The sequence below is a fragment of the Cygnus atratus genome, chromosome 7 (assembly GCF_013377495.2).
Source record: "Cygnus atratus isolate AKBS03 ecotype Queensland, Australia chromosome 7, CAtr_DNAZoo_HiC_assembly, whole genome shotgun sequence".
In the NCBI taxonomy this organism is placed as follows: Eukaryota; Metazoa; Chordata; class Aves; order Anseriformes; family Anatidae; genus Cygnus; species Cygnus atratus.
The window spans coordinates 27563586-27580867 of NC_066368.1; the positions used below are offsets into that span (position 1 = coordinate 27563586).

At 43.4% G+C, this 17282-nt stretch overlaps 1 long non-coding RNA gene across 14 annotated transcripts in view; it reads left to right on the forward strand.

The window, feature by feature from the left end:
- The window catches only part of LOC118245679 (uncharacterized), a 68704-nt gene extending 53223 nt beyond the window's left edge, over positions 1-15481 (forward strand). For 9 of the 14 annotated variants that reach the window (XR_007708568.1, XR_007708569.1, XR_007708565.1 and 6 more), the window contains 3 exons: positions 2687-2792; positions 3320-3487; positions 9977-10396. This is a non-coding gene — a long non-coding RNA (uncharacterized LOC118245679). Of the gene's footprint in view, positions 1-2686; positions 2793-3319; positions 3488-9849; positions 11703-15182 lie in introns of those variants that run through there. The other 5 variants (XR_004777925.1, XR_004777940.1, XR_007708570.1 and 2 more) reach the window with 5 other exon arrangements.
- The last annotated feature ends 1801 nt before the right edge of the window (positions 15482-17282 follow it).

Sequence of the window (17282 nt, forward strand, 5' to 3'; positions counted from 1 at the left end):
ACGCTGCTTGCCCCAGGGGCTTTCTGAAGGTGACATCTCCCCTTTCAGAAAGCCCTGGCTAGCATTTGGTCACCCCCAAAGTGCTGCCTTGCTGTCAGTGCTGCAGCAGGACGTAGCATATGGCTGCTTCTTTGGGTGTCCATGGAGGTCCCTGCAGGCTGTAATGTAACTGTGCTTCAGCCCGCCTCTGACCTGCCTTATAATCTTCTTAAATACATCCCCTCTCCGCATGTGCAATTGAGATAGAGCAGCATAAGGGGAAGAAATATGTGTACATGCTTTAATCACACTGATGGAGTAAAAGTGGTACCACCTTTATATAGGGAAGGCCCTTAACACCTCTGTAACCTCTCCACTTATCTGTGGGGAAATGAGGCTGTGACCTGTGGAGTTTCCATTGACTTCAGAGTTGGCAACACTATAGTAAGTGGTAATATGTTGTGGTACAATAGGATGAAATCCTGGCCCTAGTAATGGCAGTGGAATTTGGTATTGATTTTGAAGGCATTTTAGGGATTTTGTCTGTAGAAATTAGTGGCAAACACCCCTGATGAAATAATCCAGCTATCAAATAGAGGCTTCTCAGCAACATGGATGTTACAAAAAATGCTTTTCAAATGGAATTTTTTTCCTATTGCAAATGAACATCTTGAGCTATTGACCCCACGAAGTAATACATGCATATAATAAAGTTATTCCCTGTCTATTTAAAAATTCCTTGTAACAATGTGGGTGGATCTGGCTATGCTGTTCTCCACCATAACAACAATTTATCCAAAGCAATTTGTTTCCTGGCCTAAATTTTGGAAAAGTATCTGGTTTCTAAACCTTTGATAAAGGGAGATATTTGCACCTGACACGTTTACAAGTAACTTAGATCAGGTTATTGATCAGCCTGTGTATGTTGTTTTCCAGTGGGAGGATAAGATGGAGAGGCCAATCCATTACTGCAGCTATCTACCACTGGAAAGCAATAGCGCTAATGATACAGGTTTTCAATAACTGATTTATATTATCCTGCAGTCAATAAAATCTCCTGATTTTTGTCACTGAATGGTGTAAAGCAACGCTCTCAAATGCTGCAGGCCCCAAATCTGACCCTCTGTAACACAGCTGCTGTGTTATGAGTGGATGAAAACTTAACAAAAACCCACCAGTCCTCCAGAGTACGATCTGGACCAGCCCTTTGCTCCCTGAGTGGTGGGTCAGAGAGCCCTGAGCTAGTGCAAGCTCGTTTCAGTGAGCGATTCCTCTCAAGATGAGCTACAGCTCCGCTGACTGCTCCCCCCACACCATGCCACCCAGGGGCAAAGGATGAAGGAGTTATAGTCCTGTCAGTTACAGCCCACCCTAGACAAAGATTGCAATTAAAATCTCGGTGTCTGACTGCTAATTTGGTACTGATTAATGAGAAATCTGTGTTGGAAATTATAAACGAGGGGCAGTAACTGGATCCTCTTCCTCCTCCTAGTGATGTGGGTGCTTTGGGCACCGCGGAGGAGCTGCCTGCTGAACTCAGCACAGTGGCACAGCTCCTGAGCAGAGGGCAGCAGCAGCGAGGAGCTGCGTTCACTGGAGAAAGCACTTGACAAGCCATGTGAAACCAGCCTGAGCAGTCAGCGGGCACAGGCCCATCTTCTCTTCTGGTTGTGTTTGAACATGAGAGTCACCACATCAAAGGACTGGCACAGCAGCTCAGCTCAGCTAGGCTGGTAGCTGGCCTAGGGGTGCTCTGGGAAAGGCTGCAGGAAACAGGTGGAGAGTAGAGCAGTCTTCTAGGATTGACTGTCCTGCATTCAGGAGGTTGGTTATATGAGGAGTCCAGACTCCAGCTTTCAACTTGGGCTGGAAGTTAGCAGCAGAAGGAATTGTGCTCAGGTGTGTGATGTGCAGGGCAGGCACGGAGCTGCTCTGAGCAGTTTGTCCTTTGCCCCTGCTAGTCACTCTTCCGGACCTCAGCTATGTCTCGTCTGGCCTGCGTGGCTCTATATTCAGGTGATTCCCCACAACATGTGCACGAGGGGAAAGGATGTCTGCAGACAAGCTGTGTGCTTAGAGATAAGAGGGTGGATTTAGCAGGGAGGTTTGCGTGCTCAGATGGGCTGACCTAATGGGGCAGTTAATGTGGTTCTGGACTTGCACATACCCTGTTTTCAGGCAAACATTTCATGCAGATTTGTAACATGCGATAGCTGCCAAGCATCTTTTACACAGTCACAGTCTAGTGACTGAAGGATCTGCTAATTAAGAAGCCCCTAATTAGGCTTTTAAATGATAAACTGTAATAGCTCTAGTGCAGCTGTTGTAAACTATAGAGTAAATTATACCCAGTTGAAAGAGGCTTTAATTACGTATTTATGTAACAGACTTTAAGGACTTTGAAAGATAAAAGAATTTTTAGTGTCTGCGATTAAAGAAACAAGAGAGTAACAATAGAGCTCTTAAACCAATGAAAGCAAGGAAATTCAAAGTTAATCTGAAAAGCCGCGCTGGTACTTTGTTTTACGCTCATGGCATTCTAATTTTTGGGGTTTGTTTTTATTCTTTTTGTTTTCCTAATGGATGAGATAAAGAAGTATTGCCAGCCAGGAGTTTATGTTCCCTGCTCTCAATTTCCTAGCTTTTATAGGTCCATGTACAACCTTAGTGATACTTTAGCTAACTTTCTGTGATTTCATTTTTGCAGAAGTGCCATCAAGAAGACCCTTATTGACCACGTTTTCTCCTTGCATCCTGCGTTACAGAATGGTTGTTTGTACACCTGCCTTTGTGAAGTCAGCTGGAGCTCAAAAGTTGGTTGTACTGAGCTTGGAGACCACATTCAGACCAAAGCTAATCTGCATGTTTTTGCTGTAGTTTTGGCAGCAATTCACCATTCTGTGCTTACCATATGGAGGAAAGGGTTGGGTGTACCTGGGACTATTTGGCTATTTGGAGACTGCACTGTGGGCTCCCTTTTTGCAGGGTTCAGTCCTGCTCCAGTGAAATTGAGGAAAGTTAAGCCCTTGTCCACATTTGGGGCTAGCTCCAGTCTGCCTACCTGTTAGATGTAAACACTGCTGCTGTCCCCACAACCCTGCCTGACAGTGCCTCTCTTGGTAACCTCACCAGCTCTGTCTCCAAACTCTCTTCTACCCTTAGCCTACCTGGTTTACCCAGCCCTGTTTGCTGCCCTTCCTTGCCATCTCTAATCACAAATAACATCGATGCACAGCAGTGAATAAATACTTCTTTATAGAGAAAAGGAAAGCTGTCTCTGATGTGCCGTCCGTTGCCTGATGGATTTCCTGATCTGTTGCCGGTTCTTTTCATTTCTTAGATTACTGCTCCTCAGGACAAGGACTGTGTCTTTTGTGCCTGTGCACCTCCACCAGGTGGAGGATACAGACTTGAGCCTGCAGGGAGCAGAGAGCTCAGTTCCTGTAGATGCTCCTTGGGACTGGCCTTCACAGCTGTAGGACTCAGCAGCCCATGGCAGCCAGCCAAGGTAGTGCTTTTTGCTTATTCCAGCCGCATCCAAGTATTCGTATCTGAAAATATCACAGCAAGGAAAATAAGGAATACCATTCTCATAGTTAATTTTTACGTCCAATTAATTAGCCCAAAGAGTATTAAATTGTGCTAATGTAGTTTGCCTCTTCGATGCTGTCTTTTGACTTCAATGGAACTAAATATGTGCTTAAAGTTAACTACATGCGTAAGTGCTGTGGTGAATCGGGGCCTAGGGCATTAATTAGAACTTGGCTCAGATTTACTTTCAAGGCTTTCCCCCCCCCCCCCGCTTTTTTTTTTTTTTTTTAACTCTTCAGAGCTCAGCAGTTTAATTGGTATGCAGATGTTCCCCTTTATTGCTGGCAGAGGCCTCTGTCACTGTTCTGAAGGTACTCAGACATCAAGGCTGGTACAGTGGGCAGGAAGAAACCCCCCCTGAAGGCTTTCAAGCTTTGTGGGAAATAATGATGTATGAGACAGGGATTCCTTTAGAACCTGAAGGGAACATGACAGACAGAATAATATGGGAGGAAAACATTGTCTTCACAATTGAGACCGATGGTCTCATCTTGTCTCCTTGTTATTGTTACCAACCAAGACTGAGATCAGCTTTCTTATGAAGAACTTCATTTCGTGGCAGGTTCTATATGTTGGACACACTGCGCTCAGTGGTAGCTTTCCATCCAAGGTACAGATATTGACAGCCTCTGAGGAACCCTTTGGGGCAGTGTTTTAGCTTAAAACCTAAAATTCCTTCCAGCATTCAGATGCATTTTGTCAGGAGTGACAGTTGCAATTTGATAATCTTTTACCACTTTGCCTGCCTATCTCAAACAGCTAGCTGGAGGGGAGAAACCCAGAGTTGTTGGGCACAGGAATGTCGGCTTTATGAATCAGCTTCTTTCACACTTTATTAATTTCACTTTCCAGTGGTTAGTGCATGTTTGGAAGAGACAATTGATTTGTACGGATCTGTGTAGGATGGAGCAAAGCTGGAACTAAAGGAGTGCAAGTTGACAGCAATGCAATAGCTCTAATTGACAGATACCAAAGGCACTATTTAAAGCAACTTTTCGTCTGTTAAAGTTAAAAATCGCCTTCAATTTGTCCCCGATTGCCATGTTCAAAAAGAAGTGTTTGCATGTATATTCATTTAAAATGGATTAGCTGAAATATCAAGTGCTCATTTTATATGCTTGTATTTTCAAGTTCAATGATCCAAAATGCTCTTGTGCAAGGTACAGGAAGATGGCTGTTTCTTAACTCCTCCAGAGTAAAAGCTGTCTTTCAGGGGACACTTAGCACATGTGAGATTTATGTTAGTATTTTTTGGCACCCACAGTTTCATCAGAAATGCATTTCAGCGAATGGGAGGCAGAAGGACTAATACACGAGCTGTGTGTTGTGGGTGCAAAAATGCAAGCAGAAATTACACCCACTGCTGGAAGGGCTAGGAAAATGTACCTTCCTGGATGTGAGCAGGGCAAGTTAGGAAATATCAGCCTCCTTTTACAATTGGCTGTTACTCTTTACATTTCTGGAGAACTGGGATCTTGCTGTTAATCTTACAAAAATAGATGCTGTGGTGAAGCCTCAGGCATGAATAAAATTGGATGTTAATCTTAAAGCAGATTTTTTACAGCTATGCACTCAGAGCCAGTGAATCCAAATGATTTTGGAAACTCTGTGTTTGTTACTTATTTAGATCAAAATGCTGGGGGCAAGAAAGGTCAGTGGCATAGGTACATATTGTAACGTTTGGGGCTTCTTAAAGTTAAGCAGATAAGGGCAGCAAACATTAACCATCTCTGGCTTGACACAAATAATAGGCAAAGCTGAAAAAAGCCTGCTGACAAGAGGAGTGGGTGTTGGTGGGTGACTTGCTGCAGTTTTAGAGCTGTTAAGTGTAGGTTTTTTAGCATTTTCATTATTTAAAAGTGGAGTGGTAGTTTCTTCACTCCCTCTGAAAAGTTACTAATTTACTCTGAAATACAGGGTAACCCACAATGATTTAACAGATTTGTAATGTGCTTTAGAGTGATTTCAAGTAACAGACGCCCTCCTTCTCGCCAAGCTTCCCACTGTCTCAGCTCTGCCTCCACTCCTTTCTCTGTGTACATCTGCACCAAAATGCAAAGCAGGGACTGCCCCACGTGTGACTTTCATCTGCCTAGCTCCAGTGTCAACGGGTTGGGTGGCTTTGACCATTCGTGCTCATGCAGGTTTCCCTTATTCCCAGTGTTCAGAAACAGAGGCTGCGTTAGCAATGTTTGGATGCTGGAAATCGCATCACAGAGCATGGAGTGGTTCAAAAGGACCTGCCTCTGCTGGTACCGCTGCAAGTGGGCAGGCCTTCCTGACGCATAGGCGTTCTGCTCAGTGCATGGAAAGTGCCTAGCGGAGCATGGCTTTGGTCTGTGATTAAGGTCCCCAGGGTGCTCCTGGGATGCAGGCAATACTGAGTAATCTGCAGTCCTCTGCGTCAGATTCGGAGCAAGCACCTGAGTTGTGTTCCCAGGGGGCTGTCCAACAAAGACAGGCTGCATGTGGGATGGGAGGTGGTGGGGACGTTCTGTCTGGTTGTCAAGGTGAACCAGGTCTCTGCCATCCATGCTGAGACTGCTCCTGCCTACCTATTGTTGTGTTCAATAACCATGCCTATAGCAGGATGTTTGTTTAAGCCAGAGACCCCTTTGCATGGATGATATTTAAATTTGATGGAGCCTTGCTGAGAAGAAGCTGGCCTTGCATTTACTCAGAGAGGTCTCCAGTGGTTTGTGGTAAGGAATTGGGACCTGGGGCTGAAGCCACAACCTCTAGGACCAAACCACAGAATTTACACAACTCCTGCCAAGGCCTGCCAATTTGCCTTCCCAGCTGAAGGTCTGTGTCACCACACATCTGCTGCTTTTGTATGCGGTTGCCGTTGCTGTTTGAAGGAGGAATCTATTTTGTTCAACATAGCAATATTGTCTTGCTTAGTTTAATTTTATTAGCTGCTGCTGATTTGTTACTATTCAGTGCATCTGTGGGCTTGTTTAGTATCGATAACCAAGGGTAGAAATACCTGAATGGAAAGCTAGATGGAGACGTTTTCTCCCCATCTGCCCTGCCCTTGTGAGACCCCACCTGGAGTACTGCATCCAGCTCTGGGGCCCCCAGCACAAGAAATACTAGGACCTGATAGAGCCACAGAAACGATAAGAGGGCTGTAGCTCCTCTCTATGAATAAAGGCTGAGAGAGCTGGAGTTGTTCAACCTGGGGAAGCAAAGGCTCGGGGGAGACGTCATTGCAGCTTTTCTATACTTGAAGGGGGCTTATAAGAAAGATGGAGAGAGACTTTTTATGAGGGCATGTAGTGATAAGACAAGGGGTAATGGTTTTAAACTAAAAGAGACTAGAATTAGATTAGATATAAAGAAGAAATTCTTTAATGTGAAGGTGGTGAGGCACTGGAACAGGGTGCCCAGAGAAGCTGTGGATGCCCCATCCCTGGAGGTGTTCAAGGACAGGTTGGAAGGGGCTTTGGACAACTTGATCTAGTGAAAGATGTCCCTGCCTATGACAGAGGCGTTGGACCAGATGATCTTTGAAGGTCCCTTCCAACCCAAACCATTCTATGATTCTGTGCTGAGGTTCTGGAGGACTCCAGGGTTTCTTTTGCTCTTCTTCCTTTCCCTGTTATAGTGGGCCCGAAGAACACTTATCTGTTCATAACAGAAATGATTCAAGGTGCATGGGACTGACAGGTCACTGTAAGTTTGTGTTACTCTCCTTGTGTGACTGGTATAGATCACATCTTCTTGCAAACTTTAAGGAAGAAAGCTTTTGTTACAAGGAGAGATGGTGAGTTGGTGCCACCGACCTCTATTTGGAAAAATATTTTTTTTGTGCGAAACCTTTCATGTTCTGGAGGCTCAAGTCAACTGCTTTTGACCTGGGAGCTTACGGTGTAGGTAAGCGCAGCCATATGAGGGCTGAATAGATCTCAGCTTCAGAGACTCATACATATAACTCTCCTTGACTTGAACTGGAGAAGGGCCAGAGTTTGTTCACTTTCACTTTCTGTCACTAAGAAAAATGAACACTGTTTTACAGAAGCTATAATTCCTTCCTTTCTTCCCAAATAGATGATGACTAAAGAAGGCCTGAGCTTAGTTATAGATATTCTTATATTTACTTGAAGTGAATGTAGCTCATAACTCTTATTTTAGCACCAATCTGGAACACTACTGTGAACAGATTTACAAAGTCTGCCTGTTCCTTACCTTGGCATTCTGGCATTTATGCTCATTCTTGCACTGATACTTGGGAGTTTAATGAAGCCAAATATCTGAAAGGTGAGTAGGTAAAAGGTTAGTTTCATACACAAACCTATTCCTTCTGGGAGCTCCGTAATCTTCTTCCAGTTCTTAAGCACATTTTTTTTCTTCTGATACTAAGGGGTGAGGCACTGTTTTTTTTTTTCGTTGTTGTTGTTGTTGTTCTGGTATGTGTGTCATCAGCAGGTATTAACTTTGTTCTAGTTGCAGTGTCCTTTGTTGCTGGATTGAAAAGACTACTAACTTCAACTGTGTGTTTTTAGGCTAGACACTTACCAAAGCCCTTTACTGCATTTATAGAATGAGCAGATTTAATCTGGAAGTCATTGAGAGAAACCAATAAAGGACTTCCTTGATGTGATTTTTGGAGTTACTCTGTGGACCTGAATTGCATGTTTTCAGGTATTGGACATAAGGGCACTTGAAAGGATAAAAAAGGTTAAGTGCAGATGACAATGAAAATGTTATCAGGATATATAGGTCAGTCAATAATGTCAGTGTGATATGTAAAGTGATATGAAATACCTCTTTGATTTTATGGACAGTGCCTTACTGTATATAACTTACTGCAATAACATGATCCTTGGACTACATAGTTTAACTTTTAAAGTTTGTTAGTAATATAATTGCCTTGAAATGCCTTATGAAAAGTATGCTTATTACAGAACACATCCAGTTGCTATCTGCCTAGTGTTAACTGTTACAGCAACCTAAGTTATGAGAACACATTTGGAAAAAGCTGTGCCAAACAGAGATTTTTTTTTTTTTCTGAGACTGTTGCTGGAAACGTTCATCGACATTTGGAGATGTGGTCTTTCAACTAGACTACTTGCACCCAAATTATGTGCAGATTTCAATAATTTTCAAGCCTACAGTTGTGTGCCAGAAGTACGGTATTAGCCTTTCTTTTAATAGGGATAACTTTGGAATAGGTTTCTTATTTAGTGGATTGCCTTCCTTGTCATTCATCACTGTGTAACATCTTTGTAGAACTGCAGTAACAGGAAGGAAAGAAGATACTGGAAGTGTTTCTGTAATTGGAGCTCGGTTTGGCAGTTTTACCTTTCTGGAAAAGAAATGCTAGTTTTTCTTCTTTGCTTTACCATCCCATTTTAGTGCTGTTGTGTACTCGAACAAAAGAATAAAGGTGAACACTGAATAAGCTGTGAATTCTTTTTGGATCAGAGTTTGGGAATCTGTTCTGACGTTTTGGTGTTACTTTTTCCTGGGGGGCTTTATTCGCAAACTCTCAGAACATATTCTTCCAATAAGATTTCACATAGTTTGGTAAACATTTGAATAAATTTCATACCATGTTATCAAAGTAGACACAAATACTTCTTTCTTCATGAACTGAGATGAAATTAAATACTCATTTATGTTGGTGGGATAATAATTAAGTTTATAGACTCAAATCAGTGGTTTGCCATTCCATTGCAGGAGTAAGCTGAATGAAAACCTCTGTCAAAAATTAGAGATGAAATACTGAATTAACATGCCAAATAATAGTGCATCAGGAGTATAGCTTTCTACTCTGGACAATGTTAAGATGTATCTTGCTCGTGGAAGCTCTGGAAACATTGTGAGTCTTGGTCAAACATAGTGCAACCTCAAACTGCAGGGATGTTACCATTCTTTGAGCACTGTGCGCTCAGAGTCTGTTCTTGGCTGGTGGAAATCTGTCCAGTATTTGGGGAGCTTGGTGGTACAGGAGACAATCACAGATGCTCTATTAGAATAATTTAACACTGTCATGGGGCAAGATTCGGCCTCTGTTCTTTTTTGCACCTCTGAAACTGGTGTAATATTAATTAGATTGCCATCAGGTTTCATTAGTGAAGCCCCATAAAACAAAAAAGGATTGGCTCTACAGCGGTGTGAAAACTTTGTATGTCACTTATATTGAATGTCTGGGTAGAGATCAGCGTTCATGAAGGCAGTGCTTTTCCAGAAACATTTAGGTAAAATGTGTAGGTAAAATCTGAACAGAATTTTGTTTGCTACCTGATAAAATGGTGACCTCTTCCCTTCTAGGTAAGTTCAGTTTTCCTCTCGATGATACCCCTGCACCTTCAACTAGATTTTTCCCTGGGTGACTGCAGTGAATGGACCTGACCAAAGAGGGAATCTGGCCCACTGAATTCCTTTTCTTTCTCTGCAGTTGAATGAAAAGCATGTGTCTTTTGAAGAACAGTGACTGAAAGAAATACTGATGACTGCTGGGACATCTACAGAAAAGGATAAGAAAATTACTCTACTACAACAGGGGCTCTGTTAACTCTTTCTTGTAGGTTGTATATATTAATAGCAACAACTAAAGTTTTGTATTTTTGCAGGGAAACACACAAGGCTCTGAATTGTATTGTTTTAATTGCAGCTAACTGAGTGAATTAAGTGGAAAATCACACACAGTGCTTTGATTGTCTAACTCTCTGTATGTGAGGCTTTGGGAACAGTTTGTTATTATAAAAGAACAGCACTAACAAGAAATCAGCCAACATATAATTGCCAGGCTGAGGGACAGTTTGGGGAAAGCTGATATTTATTTATAAATTATTAAATAAAAGAACATAATAGGTGGATCATCTCTTACTGCCTCCACACTTCAGATATTACTCATCTTCCTAAGCTCTGTGTTCTCCAGGACGTTGCTTCTTATAACTAATCCAGGAGTTGAAACCACCCACATCCAGGAAAGGAGATGCCTGTACATTTGTTATGATGGCAGTTTCAGTTATGGGACTCACCTAAGAACATGAATCTGCAGTTCAAGGAAAGGACTCGACCAGAGAGGTGCTTTATGTGCCTAAAATACACATGAGCACCTGGGACCCTATTTAGGTAGCCTAAATTCTGGTCAGTGTTTCCTACTTGACAATCATCTATCCAATATCCTAAATAGAAGGGCTTAAGAGCAGTTTAGGCACTCAATTTAGTGGGGTTCTCAAAAGCATTAGATATATTATTTCCATACATTTTTGAAGGAATGATGCTACTTCTGTTTGTCTCTTGTTCTTTGCTCCACCTGTTTAGTGCTATATGACCCTAGAACCACAGCCACTTTGCAAGACAGAGAGGAGAAAGATGGTAGTTGGACTCACCAAGAGGGTGGAACAGTATTTCATCATTGTTTTAGCTACCGAATATCTGCTCTAGCTTTTCTCAGGGATGGAGCTGCAGTGCCTTCCTCCAGGATAGACTTGTGGTCTTTTCTCCAGGAGGGCAAAGGTAACTATTATCGTTGGCCCAGCTCTTCACAGCTGTACAGTTTCCTCTCATTTCCGAGCAAGAGCTAATAAACTGAAATTATTAGGGATTAGCCCTCTGAGGCTTTCTAACTGTGTGGGAAGAGCATTCTTTCCTCTACCTTTCCCTTGGCAGCTGAAGAGGTGATTTCTAGGACATGCACAGCCCATCTTCTTTGCCTTGCTGCCCTTCTCAAGGGGCAGTAGTAGGTGTTAGTAGATGTGCTACTCGCAGTCAGTTACACAGGGCAACCAGTAGCCTCTGTTTCAGAAGACCCAGCTGCAAAGCAGGTGCACTGACATACCTAAGCAGTTCCTCACATGGCCATGTGACAAGGGGGTGGGCAATGTCTGGGCCTCACAAGTGAAATTTTTGTTCTGCAGCAGAGGGTTTGGGGTCAGAAGGTGTGCCATCACCTGGGTAAAGGGCATCGTTGGACACAGTTTGGACTCACTGGGCTGCTAGATACAGATAATGTTCATGCTGTACAAACAAATCACACTATTAAACCATTGAAGTAGTGCTTATGCAACTTTAAAATAGTAGAAGCTTTATTTCACAACTTCACCTGCAAGCTTGTTAAAACTTCTGTACCAACATCATTGGGCATATTCTCTCTCCCCATTTCTGTGAAGTCCTGCAGAGTTACAGTAAGGTCCAGCTGAAGTGATATGAAGATTGTATCGCAAATGTTGGCTACCAACCTATGGTAGCCAGACTGCGTCTGGTGCAAGACTATGTTGTGCCAGAAGGTGCCTGAGAGGTGGAATTGGGCAGAATTTGATTTTGCATGGTTCTTGCTAAGAATTGCTAAATATCCCTGTAACTGCTTTTTGAAATCTGAAAATACTTTTCCCCAAATAAGTTATTTTTTCTACAAGAGAATGTAGCTACATTTATGGAAGGTCTTGGCTTTTACAGTATATGAAGTCCATATAGTTTCCCCTCTGGATACATGTTGCCTGCATAATTACAGTCATAATGAAAAACAGTTTTGTTACACGAGATTTCAACGGTTATCCGTAATTTAGAAAATATTGGAGCTACTTACAACAAAAGAAATAATAAAAACAGAACAGCTTTCAAAATGTTGATATACTCAGGAAAACAAATCTTCATTTTAACCCTGTTCTATTATTCTCTCTCTGGTACTAAAATCTTTATAAAGCACTATTGATTTCAACCAACTCACCATAAGATAATTTAGAGGTTCCACCCTGCTGTCCCCAGCTTTGGGGGGATAAATCTTGGCAGCCTTTGGCTGGGTTTTATGGGAAAGCCTCAATACAACGCTTGTGTGCACTGACAAAGCTGCTCTTGCTGCAAGGAGTAACTCACCTTCACCTCACCTCTTTCTCCAGCAGGACATGGGAAAGTTACAGGATTAAATTATTCTTGATCACGAAACCAGTTGTATTGGAGGCACTCAAAATGCATGTCTTTTCAAACCCTTATATACTGTTAAATTATTTAAAGATAACAGCATGGTGTTGCCAATAAATGCTGTCTTGCTGAGGCCTACAATTAACTCTATCAAAGGAAGGGATCTCATTTTTGCCTGCTGTGGATAGAGAGTGCATCTCAGAGCAGTGTAAAGTTAAAGATAGATACAACGTATGGTTCAAATCATGATACAAAGAAAGATTCAGGTTTATTAGTATTTATTCTTAGTTGACAGTAATTCCTTTTGGCTTGAGCAGACAGGAGTTGGAAACCTATAGAATTGCTTCTCCTGAGAGGAGAAATGAATGAAAGATGGTCTCCATGGTGAAAACTTACTTAGGGATAGGGATGTCACTAGGATTTTTCTTTGCTTCTTGGCTCCATTAGCCAACACTCTCCCCAAAATGCCACCCATCCCTTGGTGGCTCCAGCGCTGCTGCCTCAGCAATGGCCAGGCTGGTCCCTGACCTCTCTGCCTGGCCCTGCATGGGGATGTAGCACCTCCTGACCCAGAGCCAGTGTTCCTGTCATGGACGTGTTGCCTGCTGGAGCACGCCTGGGCTCAGGCATGGTCCCACCACCCATAGCACACCTGGCGGACATCTTTAGAGGATTCTCTGAGGTGTGGCTCAGCACCAGCAGGTAGGATGGGGTTTAGGCAGGGACCACCACGTCCCAGGGGGCTGCGGACAAGGGGACGTGTCCAGGGTCCCCCTTGACCTGGTGCCATTGCACACCTGTGTCCCACTGGCCCGTCTGTTGGGTCGCCATTTCTGGTTGTTTTACACTGTGGAGAGCGGTTGCACAAGGGCTGCTGGCTGGCTGCCAGGCTGTGGGAAAGGCGACCTTCCACAGCTCCTTGAAGGTTTTCGGTTCCCCTTTTCCACTGCTGTTTTCGGCAACACCACCAAGGCTCTTACCAGCAATGACTGGATGGCCTCAGCATGTCCATTTATCTTAAACAGAGCTATTTTTTTTTCACGAGGTCTTCCCGACACTTCTGCAGGCAGCAGCACCCGCCAGCAGGACGCCCAGCGTGGCACCAGACCCTCACATTCCTGCACCCCCCTTTTTCATTGCTTACATTTATTTTTTCCCTGTCAGTGTTCAGTTGGAGTTTAGATGTTCCCAATGGGGTCCCCTGTCTATGAGGGTAGAGCAGCCCTCCCGCAGTACCCGCAGGGGCTGTGTTTCCCCCAACACTGCGGCAGGCGCTGCCACCACTGGGCTGTGAGGGAACCGTCCCACCTCCCGCCTCGTTGCTTCGACGACCATGGAGGGGCAGCTCCACGGTGGGCGGGCTCTGGGCCTCAGCCCCGCAGCCATAGGACAGCGCCTTTCCCGCTCTCCGACGCGATTGGTCAGCTCGTCCCAGTGGGAGGGGCCTCTGCTATAAAGGGCTGGGGGGGGCAGGCAGGCGTTCTATGCGCGAGGCGCTGCCGTTGGTGTGTGGCGGTGCTGTTGCGTGCCGTCGCCTCAGGGCGGGCTGGCGCAGGCACGGCCCGAGGTACGGCTGCGTGTGTGGGTTTGGGGCTCTCCCCTGCACACCTTCTGGGAATATTTGCTCTAAAACCTCGCCAAGATTTAAATTCGGTTCTCTTAAGGTGTCTTTGGTCATCCTGTGAAGAAGGAGTGAGCCCCCAGCTTGACCACCTCACGTTCTGGTGCAGGCTCCTGCCATGTGGGAGCTGCGGCTCTTTGCTGCTGTTACTGGCCTCGCTTGTTGCAGGGAGTGTGCTGGGGAGCTGTTAGGTTGAACAGAGCTAAAATTCAAAGGTTTAAAACTAAACAGCCATGTAAGCTGTGTTTTTGAATGCAAGGCCACTCACTGAGGGGAAGAAAAGGACTTCCAAGCTTGCGCATAGCAGAATTTGTGGAGGTTCTGACTCAGAAAGACTGTGGTAGCCTCTGGAAATCCTCTCTTGGAGAGGAATGAGAACATATACTAATGGCAGGTAACCTGTAGGCTTGTTGAGAGTTAGGTTGGTGAACATTTTATTGCTACGTCAGTGGTGTTGTTTGCAATCTTTTTCCTCCGTGACTGCCCCATGCACGGAGCCTTAAGCTCTGCGCTGAGCCTTGCAAAGCCCTGGTGTCGTTAGCTGCTCGGCTACCTGTGCAGTATCCAAGCAGGAGCTAGAGTGGATGAGGCACATTGCTTTTAGCACACAAAAATCTGAAAGCTAAACCAAATCATGTATAATGCTTACAGCACCCATTTCTGAGCTGCTGCTTCTTAAGGAAACTAGTTTAAAAAAAAAAAAAAAACACAAATTTTCTTTGTTGCTCACTAAATTATGGGAGTTTTATGTCCTACTGTGTTGGTGATAAAGTCTTATTGCTAAATCAGAATTAGATCAGGTGTTTTCCGTGTCCTCTTGAGTGTCAGCTGTTTTAGCAGTGCAGCAAAACATTTGGGGCAGGCAGCCCAGTTCCTTGACCGTTTGTCCATGTGGATGCATAGACCCTTTGCTGATTTTGGTCACCACTATCAGCATGACAGCATTATGCAGCTCTTAGACATGCAAATATGTGGACAGATGGGCCTGAGGATCATTGAACTGATTTGAAACTGACTTTGTTTCCCCTTTTCCTGCTCTGTTCCCATGGTCTTTAATGAGATGATGCAAATATGTGTTCAATAAATACTTATCTTTCTGTCTTTTGCTTGCCTCCAGAAAGAAGTGGACAACATTCAAACATGTAACCTGTGTGGTGGAAGCATGAGGACAACTTTGAATGCACAGTGAACTCCAAGATGTGTGGCAGCTACAGATAAGCTTAAATTCTGTTGTGTATCGATGTTACTGCGGAAAACACAGAGCTGAGAGGCAGGTAGTTCTTTGTGTTGACTTACTTGGCAGTACGTTCACTTTTAGGCTGTGCTCAGATACAGTGTTTCTAATTAACTTAAGGGTTCTGCCGGTTCCCTGCATGAAACAGACTTTTAGTGATGTGATGAGGCTGGATGGGCAGGTGTGATAGATAGAATTAGGCAGATCTGCCACCCTGGAAACTACTGGATATAGATTCTGATTGTGAGATGCTGAAGCAAAAGGAAAATTTCAGTGTGTCTTCCCTTTCTCCTGTGTTCCTGTGAAGGTGGGACTTGAAGTCTAGGAGCTTGGATTATTAATTCCTGCTGTGTTCTGTTCCAAATAATTGTGGTCCTCCAGCCTTTGCACTGTCTGACAGCTCTGAGTGAGCACAGATCTGTTCCAGGGCTGAACATGGATATAGCTGTCAGTGTTAATGTTTAAGCTATTATAGCTGGTTTTCAGAACAAGCCTTTCTTTTAAGATGAAGTGTATACTATATGTTTCTTGGAGCTGTTGTTTCAGGCTTTCTACAGATTCAGGAAGGCTATATTGAACATTGGCAAGTATATACTGAAGAGGACGTGGTTGAGCTCACATTTTGAAATAGCTCTTCCACCACATGGGTTAGTGTCTACTGCCTTCCTTTTAACTGACGACTTCTATTCCACAGTATAAATGTGTGACAGTGTCTCTGGAATATTATAGTAAATGCATTTGCTGGAATATATTTGCTAAAGTAATATATTTAATAATTCCTTTGTTTCCAGCATGTCTGAAATGACCACATACAGAATGTCATTAAAAATTAATATGCTTTGGTAATTGCATGTTTCTACCAGCTTTTTAACACCTTACTAGGAAATACTTTCTCCTGTTTTATTGTCTGTTTTCAATGAATGTCATCGATATGAGGAAAATAAGTGTACATACTGAAGGGTGCTGGCTAAAACTATTCATTTGTTTTAGAATATTATGAAGCATTTTCACACTAGAGATCATTTCAAAAACTAAACAATCCAGTAGCACAGAAAGCTTGTGATTTTCAAGTATTTGTATGTGGAAGGGAAAGGTTATAAGAGACTTGTGAGGAATAAGGGGAAAAAGAAGAGTTTATTTGCATCTCATATTGAGTGGTTGACAAGTTGAAATCATAGATATATTTGTCATCCCATGGCTGGACAGATCGACCACATGTTGCCTTTAATAGGAAGGGAGATGTCTTAGATTCCTGAACATTGTGTTTCCACTTGCTGATTATCATATATTCAGTCCTATAGAGCGCTAAGTCTTTGGTTTAGTTTCCCATGCAGAGAATGGAACAAGACTGAAGCACAGCTTTACGCTGTAGAATTGCTAGCACATTTCAGAAAGTCCATGAGCTTTCAGCAATGCTCTATACAAACACAATGCAAGTGCCAATGTACGAGTATTTTTTGAGGTAACACTTCACCACATTAGTTTCTGAATTTGTGTAATTACTAACAGAGTAAAAATGTACTTGGAAAGAACATCCCTTTCTGAAAGGCTGCTGCTGGTTTTGGTTGAATTTATCTTACTGTACATGGGAACATTCCCTAGTAATCAAATTTAGCAGGACATGGGGCTGTCACGCTGTCCTGGTGCTCATGTTGCTAGCTGCCCATCAGACTTTCTGAAGTGGATGGTTTTGTCAAAGAATGAGAAATTTATTTGTGAACATGGCAAACTCCGGGTGTGGGGGATATGTTAGAAATTACACCTGCTTGAACAGCTCCCAAGCAATAAGTCCATGAGTATCCATGACTGTCCTTTCCCCTTTCTTTAGTTTGACCTTTCTGCTATCTTGGTGGGAGGTCTTCTGTCTATGTGCATTTTGTATACTGAGGAACTGAATGTACCTTATCTGTATTTGGGTTCTGCAGCATTCAGAAATGACCCTTTCCCACTGCACTGAATGTTTTCCCATTTTGCTTGAATGAT